Here is a 16,031-nt window from a genome sequence, read left to right on the forward strand (position 1 = left end):
TTGGTTTAAATGGGCTGTTTAGATCAGTATAGGGAAATATTTATTATAAAGAAAGTCAATAGTTTATTGATATTGATGTGCAAAAATGATATTGAGATACACTGTAACAACAAGCACAATGTGTTGTATTTGCTGTTACCTTGGTATAAGTATGACAACATCTTTTTTTAAAAAACAGTGTGGGTACAGCTCAGGCATACAATACTAGGTATTGACAACCAGTTACTATGCAATAAATCTGCATTCTTGGATTTGAAAACATATTGGACAGGCAGGTCAGCTGATATGGACTAGTTATGAGTTATTCAAGAGACATTTTGCAATATTAGTAGTTATCGAGATAATGTGCCAAAAAATTATCGATATTTGTTTTTGAAGATATCGCCCACCACTAATCAGTGATATGCAATTTTGTTGTTACAGTAGTTGTAGTTCAAACACATGAAATTGTAGCTAATCACTCTACTATACCATGCTACATGAAAAGAAAACAGAAGAAAAAGTTGATGATTTTGACAAAGTGAGTGTTCAGGTTTATGATTTCTTGACATTTAATTAATCAAAACTGATAAATGTGGAATAGTCAACTTTCCCTTTCATCAAAATTTCATGTGATACAGTAAGATTTATTGACTGTTCTATTAGAGTGATTGTACTGTCAATGTCCTCTATTGTATAACATGTACCACCACAGTGCAATAAATCTCCTCCCCCATACAAATATTACCAACACTTATTGATATTACTGGATATCATTTTAAAGTTGTTTGTTGTTTACTAGCTGGTTCTGAAGTTACAAGAGGAGATCGTTCTTTGTTACTTTGTTCTTCTAGTTTCTGTATAGTGTCTGTATTTAAACTACTAGTGAAAAATTCTTTCTTCTTTCTTGCAATATATCGTCTGATCTACAGTGAAGGGTTATCATATGATATATTATGTAGAGCCACTCACTGGCATGAAGCAGTGTCTGCAGTGATCATCCAACTTGTAGTCATGATAGAACACCATGTCAACTGGAGCCTGTAGTGAATCAACAACATCACTATCAGCTAGCTGACGGATTATAGAAACACTTAGTTTAGGTCCATTATGTACTTAATGAGTTAACAGGCACATGATAACTAAGTGATTAGTCAGTATTATGATGGGTACAAACGCTATAGGTATATACATACACTAGGGGAGTGATCAATTAGGGTGTGTGGCTCCAAGTAAGCCTATAAACAGCAATGTGCATGGCTCTGCATACTCCTACAGACAGTAGCAATTGATTCCAAAAAGCTCGTGGTGTAGCACATGAAAGAAGCTGGTTTGCTACAGGACTAGAATGCTATGGCGTGTACATACAAAAGAAAATTAATTTATGCCACACACCAATCAGACCTGGGTCTTCTATAAAGCTGGACAATTATATGACCTGACCTGGTTTCAAGCCTGTTTCAGATCTGTATAGTCAAACCATATGAACCATGAACTGAAAAAAATACTTTTTTAAAAATTATTTATTAAGGCTTTACAGCACAACTGCTGAAGGTCTGTAGGACACCTGGTCCTACAGCCTGTTTAAAGTTGTTACAGAAAGTGTGTTTGAAAATGTGGAGAAAGGATACTGTATTTTAAAGTCCTGAAACAAACTGGAGTATTGCACAATATGTATATGTTAAAGCATAGCCGCGAGTGCTATTTCGCCGAGTGCTTTATTAGCATCTCGGCCGCGCGCCTCGTACTTTATTTTTCATATAGCACTCGCGGCTATGCTTTAAATGATTTATGGAACTTTCTAGTCGTGTAGCTTCACCATACACTAGGACTCGTAATTAACAAGCGTTACACGAATTATTAGCAGCCTGAACGCACACAAACTAGTTTAACAAAGTAACTCACGCGTATTTCACCATAGTTTGGCATAGTAGACGTTCATCGCGTCTTTTGGCAGGTTTTGCTCGCAACCCACAATCGATTCTATTGCGAGTCACATGGTGAAGTATTTCCGTTGCTGTTACATTAACAAACGTAACAGCAACGTTATCTTCTCCCACCCATCATCGAAGCATTTAAGTATGTCTATAAAAGCAATCTAGTGGTGGAACTCGTATCGGCTGGGGTGATTGATCACTCAGCGCGGCGAGGCTATCAGCCTTCACCGGCTTGGGTGATTAGTCGTACTGGCGCGAGCCCCGTAGGCCATTAGCCTTCACTAAGGCACGTGGGCAACTGTGCTTTATTGCCCACAAAGAGTGCTTTATTGCACCGCAAAGAGTGCTTTATTGAACGAATAAAGCACTCTTTGTGGTCGATGAAGCAGTTGGCCGGCTGAGAGTGTACTTTATGAAATTTAAAGTACACTTTTTCCCTTTGATCTCGCCCACGCAAAGTTCTATAATAAATAATAAGTTATATCCCTACTGTGCATTTCTATTAGAGCACAGTAGGGATATAACACTTCTTATTGTTTTACTGCGATTTAATATTAATATTGCAGGGGCGGATCCAGAGTTTGGAAAGAGGGGGGCACCTTGCTGAAAAAAGTTGAAGAGAAAAAAAAAGGTCACAACAATAATACAATAATAGCTAGTTATATCCTTTACCAAATATATTATATCACGTATGTGAATAATTATAGCTTCACAGGTAAGCTACACTGCCTCATGAACACTGTGACTGCTTTATTAGAGTAATTGACTGCTCTATTAGAGTATGTCGATCTTTTATGCAATTTTTTGAAGGAAGGGGGGGAGGGGGGGCACGTGCCCCCCCTGGATCCGCCACTGTATTGTGCACTACTCCAGCTTGTTTCAGTACTTTTTATTGATGTACTATGGTCCCTACTCTAATTGAAAATTCCAAACTTTTGTGTACTTGTTATCTATTAGAGTAACTGATCAAGCTCTGTATATAGCTAAATGAATGACTGCCATAGCTACATGTATATATATACAAACAATTAGTTTGAGTAATTGACTGCCCACTGTACCAGTGAATTTTACAATGTATTTGAAAAATTTAACTGAAGATATATATATATATAATTGCTGTACAATATTGTTTCTGTCATAGTTCTAGTCAGCCAATTAAATTGTGTGATTGACCTGGCAGTGTTTGATCTTCTATACTATTCAGTTATATAACAACAGAGATGCTGGCTATTGGGAGGCTAAGCATTCGCAATATGGATCACCATTTTCTGTTACCAGTATACCAGAAAACAGGATTTCATAGGTACGTAGTAAACAACCATGAAATAACTGTACAACATCAGAAATAATTAATTTGTGTGTCATTTTACTGTGGAACATCTCTTATCTGAACCTCACATGGAGGAAGCCTAAAGGCTGCTGTTTATCTGTTAGGCAGCTTGTTTATTCTACTACTAACAAATAGAAGGGAAAATTAGGATTAGGGATCAAACCTAGACTGAATTAGGGATTAAATGTCCACTAGTGTACCTGCAGGTATACCTTGTATCACCACGTTTTAGTTATTCCCTTGTTTTGCAACTTTTTCTTTGATCCCTAATCCAACTAATGTTCCTTCTACTTGTTTGTTTACATTTTATAACATAGTTAAGACAAAAATGAACTAGCTCTTATGTACCACATTTAAAAGAAAGAATGGTGCCAGGAATGCTATAAAATTAATTTTGCATCAGAACGTGAACCCCAGCAATCAATGATGTAACGGAAAGAGAGGTGGCCAATTATGCTTTGTTTTCAGCTATGATTCACCCATTACACAGCATTACAAATGAAGAACAGTACAAGAAGCATCTCTGCAATCAGTCTATAGTCACGATGGAAATACTGGTAACAGCCACAGGGAAGCCACATCGCACTATCGTGAATCAAAACCTTGTGTTTTCAGCAGAAAGAACTGGAACACAAATTAAAGGAGGACAAATGCAAGTCCATGATGTGTGTATTGTATGTACTGTAGTTGGTGAAAAGGCACATCTCGGGATGAAGCGATGTCAAACAGTGAAGAAATCAAGTCCATAGCCTTATTCATTGTTGAGTTATGCTTGGCTGGAGGCATCAGTCAGTCACCATAAAATTCTGCTAAATAGAAAAACTTTAAATTTCATAGAATCTTTTTGGGAAGGGTTTGGGGTTGGTCTGATGACATTTTGGGGCTTGGCTTTGCCTAACCAATGCTGCCAAGCTGTCATGAAAGGGGCTTTAGGTGAATTTTTTGTTCGAAAATCCCAGTTCTTCATGATTCCTAATATACAGTACTACTGTGCTATATGATGACCACCACTTGGTTGCTAGGTGATAAAACATTTTCCAGCCCAGGAGAGTCACCGTGAATACTCTGTAGTGACTTCCCCTCTACCCACTAAACTGTATAGTACAAACTGATGCAGCGGCGGAGGAAGTAGTTGATATGAGGGGGGGCTCCGCTGGGCTGACCCAGACTTATTTCTATAGTTTGGTAAGGTGAGACCAAAAAAAAAAAAAAAAAAAGGTCACAACCAACTGACAAGAGTTTTCCACCTCACCAGCTACCATTTCTAGCTGATAAACTACATAAAAATCCTTACATAGCTCGCTACACACTGACTACTTTATTAGAGTGACTGCTCTATTAGAGTATCTCGATCTTTATCACGGTCTTCAAGAAAGATAATTTCGGTGTGATATCATTCTGAGGGGGGGCTAAGCCCCCCCTCAGCAGACCGAAGGGGGGCTTTAGCCCCCTAGCCCCCCCCCCCTTTCCGCCGCCTATGAACTGATGGCAATATCAACAGTTACTTCAGCATAACATTAGCATGCATTTCTTAGTTACGGACATTTCTGAGATACTTAGAGTAATATGTATCATACAAGAGAGATTCCACTGTACTACAGTTCTTTGTTTGCCAAATACTCTAATAGAACAGTCAGTGGTAATTCACCATAAGTGTGTGTTTTATTGGAGTAATAATATGGGAGCAAATTATCAAAATTACCATAATTTCTTTTGTAGAAGAATAATAACTTCGACCATACAGCAGGGATTACATATCAACCAGCTTGTGCCCCTCAACCTCTTTTTTCATTGCTTGTTTATCTGTGATCAAATTTCTCATTTTTGCTTGCAATTTTTTGTTTACATTTTGCAGTAACATATATCGCATACCACATCAAAGGAAAGAATGGCATCAAATGCATTAACTACATGACTGAGCAAGCATGACACACCTCAGTTATTGATTATTTAAATGCAAATTGCCTTTCCAGTCCTTTTTTCAGCAATCTGTTATCCAGGCATTGCAAATAAAGAATGGCACAAGAAGTTTCTCTGCAATCTATCCCTAGCTGCTACAGAAACTAGTGTTGAGCATGTACCATGAATATCGATTACAAAGTGGCCATTCTACTTCAGTTCCACCCATTTTACAGGATTACAAATTAAGAACAATATGAGCAATCGATCCAGTCACACTATGAAAAATAAAGTACCGGATCCATGCCATACGTTATCACCAACCAACACCTATGAGGAAGAAATGGAACACAAAGAAGATAATGGTACGTAGGACAATGATGCATGTTTGTAGCTACAGTTGGCGAAAGGACATATCTCATCATCCAACAGCAAAGTATTCAAACCTATAGCCTTATACGAGGTTGGTTGAGTTATGCTTGGCTGGAGGCATCAGTCAGTCATTCAGTCAGTCAGTCAGTCAGTCAGTCAGTCAGTCAGTCAGTCAGTCAGTCAGTCAGTCAGTCAGTCAGTCAGTCAGTCAGTCAGTCAGTCAGTCAGTCAAACAATCAGTCAGTCAGTCAGTCAAAAAAATTTATAATTTCCGTCGATACAGCCAGCAACAAAAATTTTTTGATGATGAATTTTCCTGGTTTATGGTATACTACAAGATCGTATCCCTCTGGATGAGTTTGCTTCAGTGTGATCCAGACAAGTTGTTGAGTAGCATTTATACTACAAAGGTTGGGCCCAATCCAATCAACAAAAAACTTAAACCTACAATCACTCATCAGTTGTTGATGGAGTTAAAGGATTTCTGCTGTCTATTACCTTCTTGAACCCTTATGTTTTCTTGAGACCATCCTTCTATATCGTTTCCTAAATACTCTGCCATAGCTTCATTTCATCATTACAGTCACCATTTCAGCTGTAGTTCTCCATATTCTTTATTCTGTTTACTAAAGCCAAATTGAACTGCAGGGCCACAACTGTTTATACTGTTAAGCAGAGTGAACTAGATCAAACCAGACCCCCATCCCTAGCAGGTTTATTTCATAGCAGTTTGGCATGATTCAGTTCAATACTAACTTGGAAATTGCTCTAAATCTAGATAGTTCAACCTAAGTGTAAACAGGCTGTATACTGCCAAGTTGTTATGAAGGAAAGGTGACACTGGTTTTTGGGCAATATTCTTCAGCAAGAAACCCCAAATCTTTATGATTCTTACTATACAGTACAACTGTATTGTATAGTGACCCCTACTAGCTTGTAATTTCTAATTTTTCTTATACTTACAAAATAGTAGAAGCAATACTGATGTACTCACCCTTGTCTGTTTTTCTGAGGTACAGGGATGATACGTTGCTTAGAGTTAAGATGAACAAGATGTGGCAGACTGCTCCTCTGATCGGCCATCAATGTAGTGTGCTACAAAACAACCCATTATTAATAGAAAATTGCAATATGTGTTATCGTGGTGTAGAAGGAAAATGACAATTTCGATTTTAATGTACGTATAATCTACCGGCAGTAAATATGTAGTAACAAGTGTACTATTCATTGAAACTTAATTGGTGTATATCCTAAATAGTGAAGCTGTGAAAAGGATTCAGCCTTTCAAAAGCTAGGTATAACATCCTTCAAGACATAGTTGCAATAATGTCAATCAAATACACAGCTCTGTCATCATTTAATATTAGTTCACATGTACAGTAGCCATTTTTGACTTTCTATCTTTGATTGTCTTTTGAATGCCACACCCTTTTCACATCTTGGCTGTTTTGGCATGGACAGTACTATTTTTGTTCACAAATTTGCAATTACACATATCTATATAATTTTATTTTATTGCCACATGCATGCTAGTGTCTTTTGATATTGAAACTGTTTTTTTGAATTGTTATACCGTTTTTCTCTTTATTTTTGTGCAAAATTTTTTCATGATAATAATTTTCGTATAAAATATATTTTCGTATGATTTACATGAATAACTGCTGCAGTTTGATCTTGTATAAAATTTTTTGTGCAAGAAATTTTTGTACAAATTTTGATACGAATATTATTTTACAACGAAAAAAAGCAAATCACGGTACTCTAATAGAATAGAGTAGTCATAGAACCTTCTATACATAAGTTTCTATATAGCCATCATTATCATAGAACTGTCAAACTTTTAGTGTGGGCATTCTAAGGCACCACTCAGGGTTAGGGCAATATCTAACATGGAATGTTCTATATAGAACAATTTAGAATACAGGTTTATGAAATAGTAAACTTTGTCATTCTGGTGTAGTAAGATAGAACTTTCATTTATAAAGTAGAAATGAACTACTGACAGCGTAAAGGGTTTGGGTGTATAGGTGTGGAGATTCCCTGATTTGAATCGTTGACATGCATTTTTGACACTTCCCTGCACATTTTTACTTCTTGGTTATACTGTTCTATTAGGGTATTTTGCTCAAGCTTTTTTACATGTTTGAATTTAGCTAATGCTCTCATTACTTTGAAATCACAAAAGGTCTGCATAATGACAGCCTGTCTGCATACTGATTTTTAAGTTGTTTCTGTCTGTAGTTTACCCTGCAGGCATGACAAAACATCTCACTTGCAATTTTTGAAAACCACTTGTAACTTTGCACCACTTCTACAACATTAATTTGTACATGTTCTTTACACCTCAAAATTGAAAAAGAATCCAATAAGACTTCAGCATAAAAATTAGGGTGCTGTCCAACTGTGAGTGCACACTTATCAAAGCACAGTGCCTGTGGTATAATTGATAAGTACCACTTGGGTGATGCACCTGCAAGTGGTAAAAGCTTTATGAGTGAAGTGACATTTAGGTGTAAGATAGAGAAGTAAAAATAGACAATTAAAATGTACTATGTGCTACTAACCTTCCAATGTTCATTATCAACTCTTAGTTGAGAATTCTATCTCCCCTTTGAGACCATCAACCTCCAGCTGCAGCTTGAGCCCATTATTCTCCACCTTGAGTCCATTACTCTCCACCTTGAGACCATTATTCTCCACCTTGAGGCCATCACTTTCATTCTTGAGAACACTAACCTCTCCCCTCAGCTCCTCATTACTTATTGTCATCTCCTCCAGTTGGGTAGTCAGTGAAGTCACCTGTACCATAACAATGTACAAATGATTCACAAAAGCAAATAATGAATTTCATACACATTCTGTACACAGTAGCCAAATACTCCTATAGTACAGTCATGGCAAAATCATGAATAAGTGGTAATCCTTTAACTTTAAGAAGCTTTAAATCAACATTGGCACTAATATATACTAGACCACAAACATTTTATGACATTCAAATATCTAAAGTGAGTATACATCAACACTAGCTATATCGCCAACTAAAAACTTCTCCCTGACCAAATACAGTATCAACATTAGACAATGGAGAATGAAGACAGAAAGCTATAGTGCAACCAGGCATAAATTTCCTAGTATTTTACTCGCATGCCCACACATTTATTCTATATTCCACTAGATACATTCTACAATGGTCGCTTTCATGCAGTGCTCTGTTCATTATTATAGTATTTCATAATTTACTGTTAGTAGACATATAGTGGTGTCTCACAACACACTTTTATAATTAATGGTGATTTTTACAAAAAAAATCCATAATCTGAGTTCATGATGTCATAAAACAAAGAACTAAACAAATTTTCACAAAACATTTCCTACAAATTTTAGGCAGGATCTATCTTTTTCCAGAAAATAATGGTGAAACTAGATAGGTTTTTTCGAACCCTATGGAAATCACAAAAATGACCATAACTTACTTTAAAAGCATTTTTTTAATAATCCTGTCCTACAAAATGTCAAGCCCAATGAGATATAGAGCTTGTACCTGTTACAGAATTATTTCCAAACTCAAAACTATAATAGCACAAGCACCAATTAACAGAATGTTTATTCCTGCTGTACATCTCTTCTCATCAGAACTTCCTGGAGCACAATTTTTAGCAGACATATTCCACTTGACTTTGTCTTCCTGTGTACCAAGTTTGGTGTCAAAAGGTACTTCGCCTGATCAGTAACAGATGAAAATGTGCAAAGTCGAAGTAACCATTTATCAGAACCATCACAACTTTTGTGTTTCAATTATCGGACAATGCTGATCATGGCCTTGCACTGGGAACCCACAAAAATCTGAAAAATATCCTGTATATTTATGAAAGCCTAACTGACGTCCATGCTAATTTCAGCACATCAGATTGCATAATGTATGAGCTACATTATTTGTAAACATGCACACATAAATTGCTTCATTATACACATGATGGTCACTTAAGGGCTCTACAATAATTTTAATAGTGGAACAACCAGCTCCCAACCAATTTTAAATCCTTCTCTTGCATGGTTCTGTTCTAGGTCTCTTAGTAGTTTCTAGATGCTTTGTAGGGAAAGCATGGTAGCATACTTGAACTCCATTCATGGAGATGAATATTAGGTTCCTTATGCTTCTCAACAGTTGGCTAGATGGCAGTACACTATTTTCGATTACATTCTTTCCAATCTTTGCCTTCATTACAGCCACCATGTTATCTTGGGTTATGCCAGTTCAACTCCCAAGTTCAACACTGGCTTGTTTCCTTCATCACTTGGTGACTAACATTAAAGTAGAAATTAACAGTAGACTGTCATGGGCTTTCAAAGTGATGAAGAGAAAGCACCATTAATGGTGTAGGCTGAACTCGCTTTTAAAAACAGCTGTGAAATCTACAGTACGGAAGTTACATGAACTGTTAACCTTTGTCTATTTTTATTAGTAGAATTACAACCTTTAACAAAGACAACACTCTTTGTCAACCATGCCACTTCTACGTACCATTTACAGAATTCCACTGTTTTTATTATAACACAATTGAAGCATGCATTTCTGGCAATTGAGTCAATTCGATCAATGGTTGCTTACGCTAAAACTACATAAAAAATTTTAAAAACCATTTAATGTACAAATTGTAGCATGCATAATAGTGGTTGTTGCCATGATATTGTGTACAAAAAGGAACAGATGAATGAGGATTATGATGTACTAAAACAGATCTAGAATTAAGTTATCTAGTGTTAGTAGATATAAGTTATGGTGTAGATCTGAAGTTATGATCAAAAACACAAAATTTAACTTTTTTGGAAATTTATTCCCGGTATAGCTAAAAGGTTGTGCAAGTTGGTTTACTACTATTATAACAAAGTGTCATCTCTGGGGTATATACACCACTTTTACCAATAATTCTGACAGTGATGATATTACAAGACAGTCAATTGTGTATTTTTAATAGCACTGGAGAAATGGCTGTTGTAGTGGAATAGTAAGCACAAAAAGTAAATTATTGAGATTCTCTGATAGAGTAGATAGTCTTCATTCTCTGTGTGCAATGGCAGTACATAGCAGCTGTTTGGAAACAGGAAATTGATGATGCAAGCAAAGGCACAATGTTAGCACCTTAGAATGTGCCAATCTTACAGGCTGCTTGCATTTAAAACAACCGGTCAGAGGAAGTTACTGATGCTGTTTCCAACGCCAGGTCTTCTTTGGTATGTACATAGCCTACGAGTTGGCCTACTTTATTCCACGGACTGGACTCAGGCCCTATGAGTTCGTTTGATAAAAATTAATCTTAGTGTGTTTGTTGGAGTGGCAGCTAGTTTCAAGGCAACCTGTTTTGCCACATGATCTGAAAGGAAATAGCTATCAGCCATTGAATGACACCCAGCCGGAGTATTAAGCAAGCAATTCAGGTAAAGTCAACATTTGTACAAATGTGCAGCAACATCATAGTATGCACATTCCACGGAATTGATTTGAGAAATCATAAATGAATGGAACAATAGTATGTATGTATTCTGCATAACTATTAACCTTTTTTTTTGCTTATTTTAGGTGTAACATTGTATGGTTTGAGATGTATGGTGGCACCTCTGAATGCTGAACATGACGTACACGTGTATAATAAAGTTAAACGTTGACAAAGTGAGTATGATATTATTATACATGTAGATATTAAGCAACATAGTTATGTATACATGTACATTGCAGTAAATGGTTATTGGTAAGAAGGTGTCTGGATTTTGTATGATGATGATGGCATCCATTTGTATAAGCCTGTAACAGGACATGTTTATTATTATCAGAAACACAGAATGAGGTATGTTAATGATACAAGGCATGCATAGAATTGTATGTATATGTTTTAGTAGGTCTTGATGTAAAGAACTGAATAACTGAACTATCTGACATTCAGCAGGGATCTGCGAGGACTATACTCAAGGACTATTCATGAGGTACGTACATTGATACTACATGTTGTTTAGTATCTTACTAAATTGTCTTGTAGATGATTGCAGTGATTATCAACCATGCAGTGAAGGCTGTGACAAATAATATAATTTTTGTGCACAATTCAGTTATCTGAACACTTTTATCATTGCCTGAGAACAAAGGGGTTTGGATAACCAAGGGTTCACTGTACTACAAATTGTACAACTAAATAAAAACTTCCCAGACAGCACATCCCAGACTACATTTAAGACAGTTATATATTAGAGATTAAATCACTAGTATAGTGCGGTGTATTATCAGACTATACTAAGCCTATTTCAACCATATATTGGCTACTATACTACTGTACTTTTTACCAACCATAGATAGTATATTCTAGCTGCGTAGAATATAGCACTACCAGGCAGCAGCGGAGCAAGTAGTTGATATGAGGGGGGGCCGGGCTGACCCAGACTTATTTCTATAGTTTGGTAAGGTGAGACCAAAAACAACAACAACAAAAAAAGGTCACAACCAACTGACAAGAGCTTTCCACCTCATCAGCTACCATTTTAAGCTGATAAACTACATAAAAATCCTTACATAGCTCGCTACACACTGACTACTTTATTAGAGTGACTGCTCTATTAGAGTATCTCGATCTTTATCACGGTTTTCAGCCCCACTCCAAGAAAGATAATTTCGGTGTGATATCATTCTGAGGGGGGGCTTCAGCCCCCTAGCCCCCCCCCCCCCCCCCCTTTCCGCCGCCTATGCTACCCGGCTATCTTGTATGCATGAACTAAACTGTGACATTAATTTTGCCGGCTGCAAAGCTATGCAACACTAGTTAATGCGTAGCAACACAGCTATATTGATGGGCTTATGACTACCTCTTTTCTTTTGAGAGTTAGCTAGCTACAAGGCTTATTTAAGCTCGGCAAACTGACAATGACGTCGACACTACACTCACTGTTGTCAACAAGAACATCGCTAGACCGACGATATCCCAGCTGTCTACACGCCACTTTTCCAGCATCGTTGTCAAATCCTTTATCACAAATAGTACCCCATGTGCCGTTAGCCAGCTGAAACTCCAGTCTACCGGAGTCTCCACCACCAAAAATCCTCAAGGCACCATAACCTAGTAGTACAACAACACAACAACACAACAACACAATCCGTGCAAGTTCTACTGATCTAGTTACTTGCAAAACTAGGACGCGATGCAATAAACACCAACCAAGACACCAACGAGAAGAAGCCCAACTTCATCCTCTCACCTGTAAGTCGTTGTAACAACCTCAGGCATTTTTGCGTAAGTAGTTAGTAGAAACCGGAACGGAAAAGGAAAGCGGAAACGGAAACGACCAACGGAAAATGCCTGATGAAGGTTATCATGTCAATATACGGGTTAGATTTTACAGCATGATGCTTCTTTGTAACATTGTTGGACCCTCCGTACTGTTCCGCTAAAACGATCGAAACTCTCTAATAGAGCTGTCACCGTCCATTAAAATACTCTAACAGAGCAGTCACAGAATGTTTTGCAAAACATTAAGCATGTAGTCTATCTCACCAGGGGCCTTTTGTATTGAAAGCTTGTGAATCATTGTACTATAGCTGGCAACCCTCAGCCTCTTCATTGGAGTCACCTCAGCCTGACACATACTGTATCTATCACATACCTAACTTTTATCTTGACAAGGTTGCAGCCATGCATACACCTTCTAACGTCTTTATGTAAACACTGTCAATTGATTAGAATACTTTGTAAATCTCTTCATTCTTAATTGTTGAATCTTTTGTATGGTTTCAAGGAGTATAGTTATTTCAGTTTTTTAAATGCGACCGAATTTTGGAAAACCGTCTATATACGCACAACAGTACTTTTTGTAATAAAACGCATTTAAAAACTATGGGTAAAAAACGCAAGCTCCAGAAAAAAAATTATGCAAGTTTTTATCGCCTCGCTGGTGGGCGAATTAAGCCGCCAATGGATAAATCCTTGGCATCATCGGGTCGTACAGACAATGACTTAAAAAGGGAGAAAATCCCACGTGTTACACATGGGACTGATTTAAGTCAGCGTGACCACGTGTAACACATGGGATTGTTTTAAGTAAACCTTACCACGTGTAATACAATTATACATGGGACGGATTTAAGTCAAACGCGTTTGACACAAAACGATCCCTAGTAAAGGTAAGAGAGTGTATACCTGGGACGATTTTTAAGTCAAATACAGAACTGTAATTTAACTAAATATGTTCGTATTTATAAATTCTGCGCATGCGCATAGCGTGACATGCGCGGGAAAAGGTATCACGTGCGAAAATGTGTTACCTCGTGTTGGCTTGACCTGGAGAGAATGTGGCGTGTAGTGACAGTGTTATTGGTTTATTTGGTGATTACCCCCACTTAGCCAAGAAGACCCATTGGTAGGGTCCGCAACGTGAAATTTCAACCTCCGAAAATCAACTACCAAACCACCCACAAATGCTAGGCTAGGTACCACTTAGAAAATGCCAGATTGGCGTTATTTTTCATTAACGTCTTGTCGTGCAAATCGGCGAATATGCTTACAGATTACGAGATTTTTTGCTATATCTTCAAGGAAATATCTTTTAAAACTACAATACGCACGCTCAACCTTTCTTATTAACTGTACTCTAAACTAAAACCATCAGTGGCTGCATTGTCTGGAGCAATTTCCAGCCGCAGCATGGCGAAAATGAAATTTCGGACTCGAAAAAAGTTTCGATGCCACTGGAGCACACTGTAGCGATGCCAAAGTAACCCTCCCAGGTCAAACTGGTCTGGCATGATTCCAACTACTGCCACACCAAATATCATCAAATTCCAAAATTGTTTGCCATCTGGCTGAGCTCGACGGCTGTCAAAAATTCGTCAAAAATGCCGATTTTATTCACTGACAGGAACTTTTACTAGCCAGATGTACTAGTTTACTTCTCAAAAGCTTGCTATACCCATAGCCAGTAGCTTTCATTGATAGGGTTGGTCTGGCAGCTCTTCTAGCAACCTCAAATTCCGCCAAATGCCGATATCCAAATTTTGCCGATATAGACCAATTTACAACCCGTTAAAGAAATCTTGCACAGCAAACGTGATGCTTTGCCTCTCTAAAGTCATCCTGCATCCTTGTTTAGTTATATTCGTCTATAGGGTGGCACTGGTGGCTCTCTTATCAAGGCCAAAATCCATCGCAATGCCCATCTCACCATTTGTCATCAGTTTTCGGAAGTTTTACATGTCAAACATGCTGGTTTACCTCTCTACATCCTTGCTGGACCATTCAATCACCTTCGTCTGTGTAGGCAGCTTTCTTCAGTCGCTTAAAAACGTCAGAGCACGCCAATTGGGCGCAACCATCAATACTAGTTAATGTTTATTTTGTTTCATTGGTTCCACGCAAGAATGACAGGAAAACCAGCAGAAATGTAATAGAGCAAAAATGGAGTTAGTGTAGCTCTAAATATTGTACTCTACATGTTTATACAAATGATTACCGAAATGCAAATGCCAATTATCAAAACCACAATCGAAATTTCCATTCGTGTAGAGTTCCGAAGGTGGATATTTAGAACTAGACTAACTCCAGTTGAGTTATGTAATATTTCTGCTGGATTTTCGTGGAATCAATGAAACAAAATAAGCAGTAAGTGGTGTTCGTGGTTGCGCCCAATTGGCGTGCTCTGACATGTTCAAGAGACTGAAGAAAGGTGCCTACACAGACGAAGGTGATTGAAATGTCCAGTAAAGATGTAGAGAGGCAAACCAGCATGTTTAACATGCAAAACTTCCGAAAACTGATGACAAATGGTGAGATGGGAATTTCGATGGATTTTAGCCTGGACAAGAGAGCCGCCATTGCCACTCTATGGACGAATATAACTAAACAAGGATGCAGCATGACTTTAGAGAGGCAAAGCATCACATTTGCTGTGCAAGATTTCTTAACGGGTTGTAAATTGGTTGATATCGGCAAAATTCGTGGATATCGGCATTTGGCGAATTTTGAGGTCGCTAGAAGAGCTGCCAGACCAACCCTATGATTGAAAGCTACTGGTTATGGGTCTAGCAAGCTTTTTAGAAGTAAACTAGTACATCTGGCTAGTAAAAGTTCCCGTCAGTGAATAAAATCGGAATTTTAGACGAATTTTGACAGCCATCGAGCTCAGCCAGATGGCAAACAATTTTGGAATTCAATGATATTTGGTGTGGTAGTAGTTGGATCTATGCCAGACCAGTTTGAACTAGGAGGGTTACTTTGGCATCGCTACTGTGTGCTCCAGTGGCATCGAAACTTTTTTCTAGTCCGAAATTTCATTTTCGCGATGCTGCGGCTGGAAATTGCTCCAGACAATGCAGCCACTGATGGTTTTAGTTTAGAGTACAGTTAATAAGAAAGGTTGAGAGTGCGTATTGTAGCTTGAAAATACATCCTTAAAGATATAGCAAAAAATCTCGTAATATGTAAGTATATTTGCCGATTTGCACGACAAGACTTGCCACGCCGTCACTTTTATTCAGTAAG

General features: G+C 37.8%; 1 long non-coding RNA gene across 1 annotated transcript; it reads right to left on the bottom strand.

The window, feature by feature from the left end:
• Positions 1-769: 769 nt before the first annotated feature.
• Positions 770-8,294, bottom strand: LOC136265686 (uncharacterized). Its single transcript, XR_010705683.1, has 4 exons — positions 8,082-8,294; positions 6,512-6,612; positions 952-1,020; positions 770-905 (listed from the first exon to the last, which is right to left on the bottom strand). It is a non-coding gene; the product is annotated as an uncharacterized lncRNA (long non-coding RNA).
• Positions 8,295-16,031: the final 7,737 nt, after the last annotated feature.

Source organism: Dysidea avara, chromosome 9 (genome assembly GCF_963678975.1).
Source record: "Dysidea avara chromosome 9, odDysAvar1.4, whole genome shotgun sequence".
Taxonomy (NCBI): Eukaryota; Metazoa; Porifera; class Demospongiae; order Dictyoceratida; family Dysideidae; genus Dysidea; species Dysidea avara.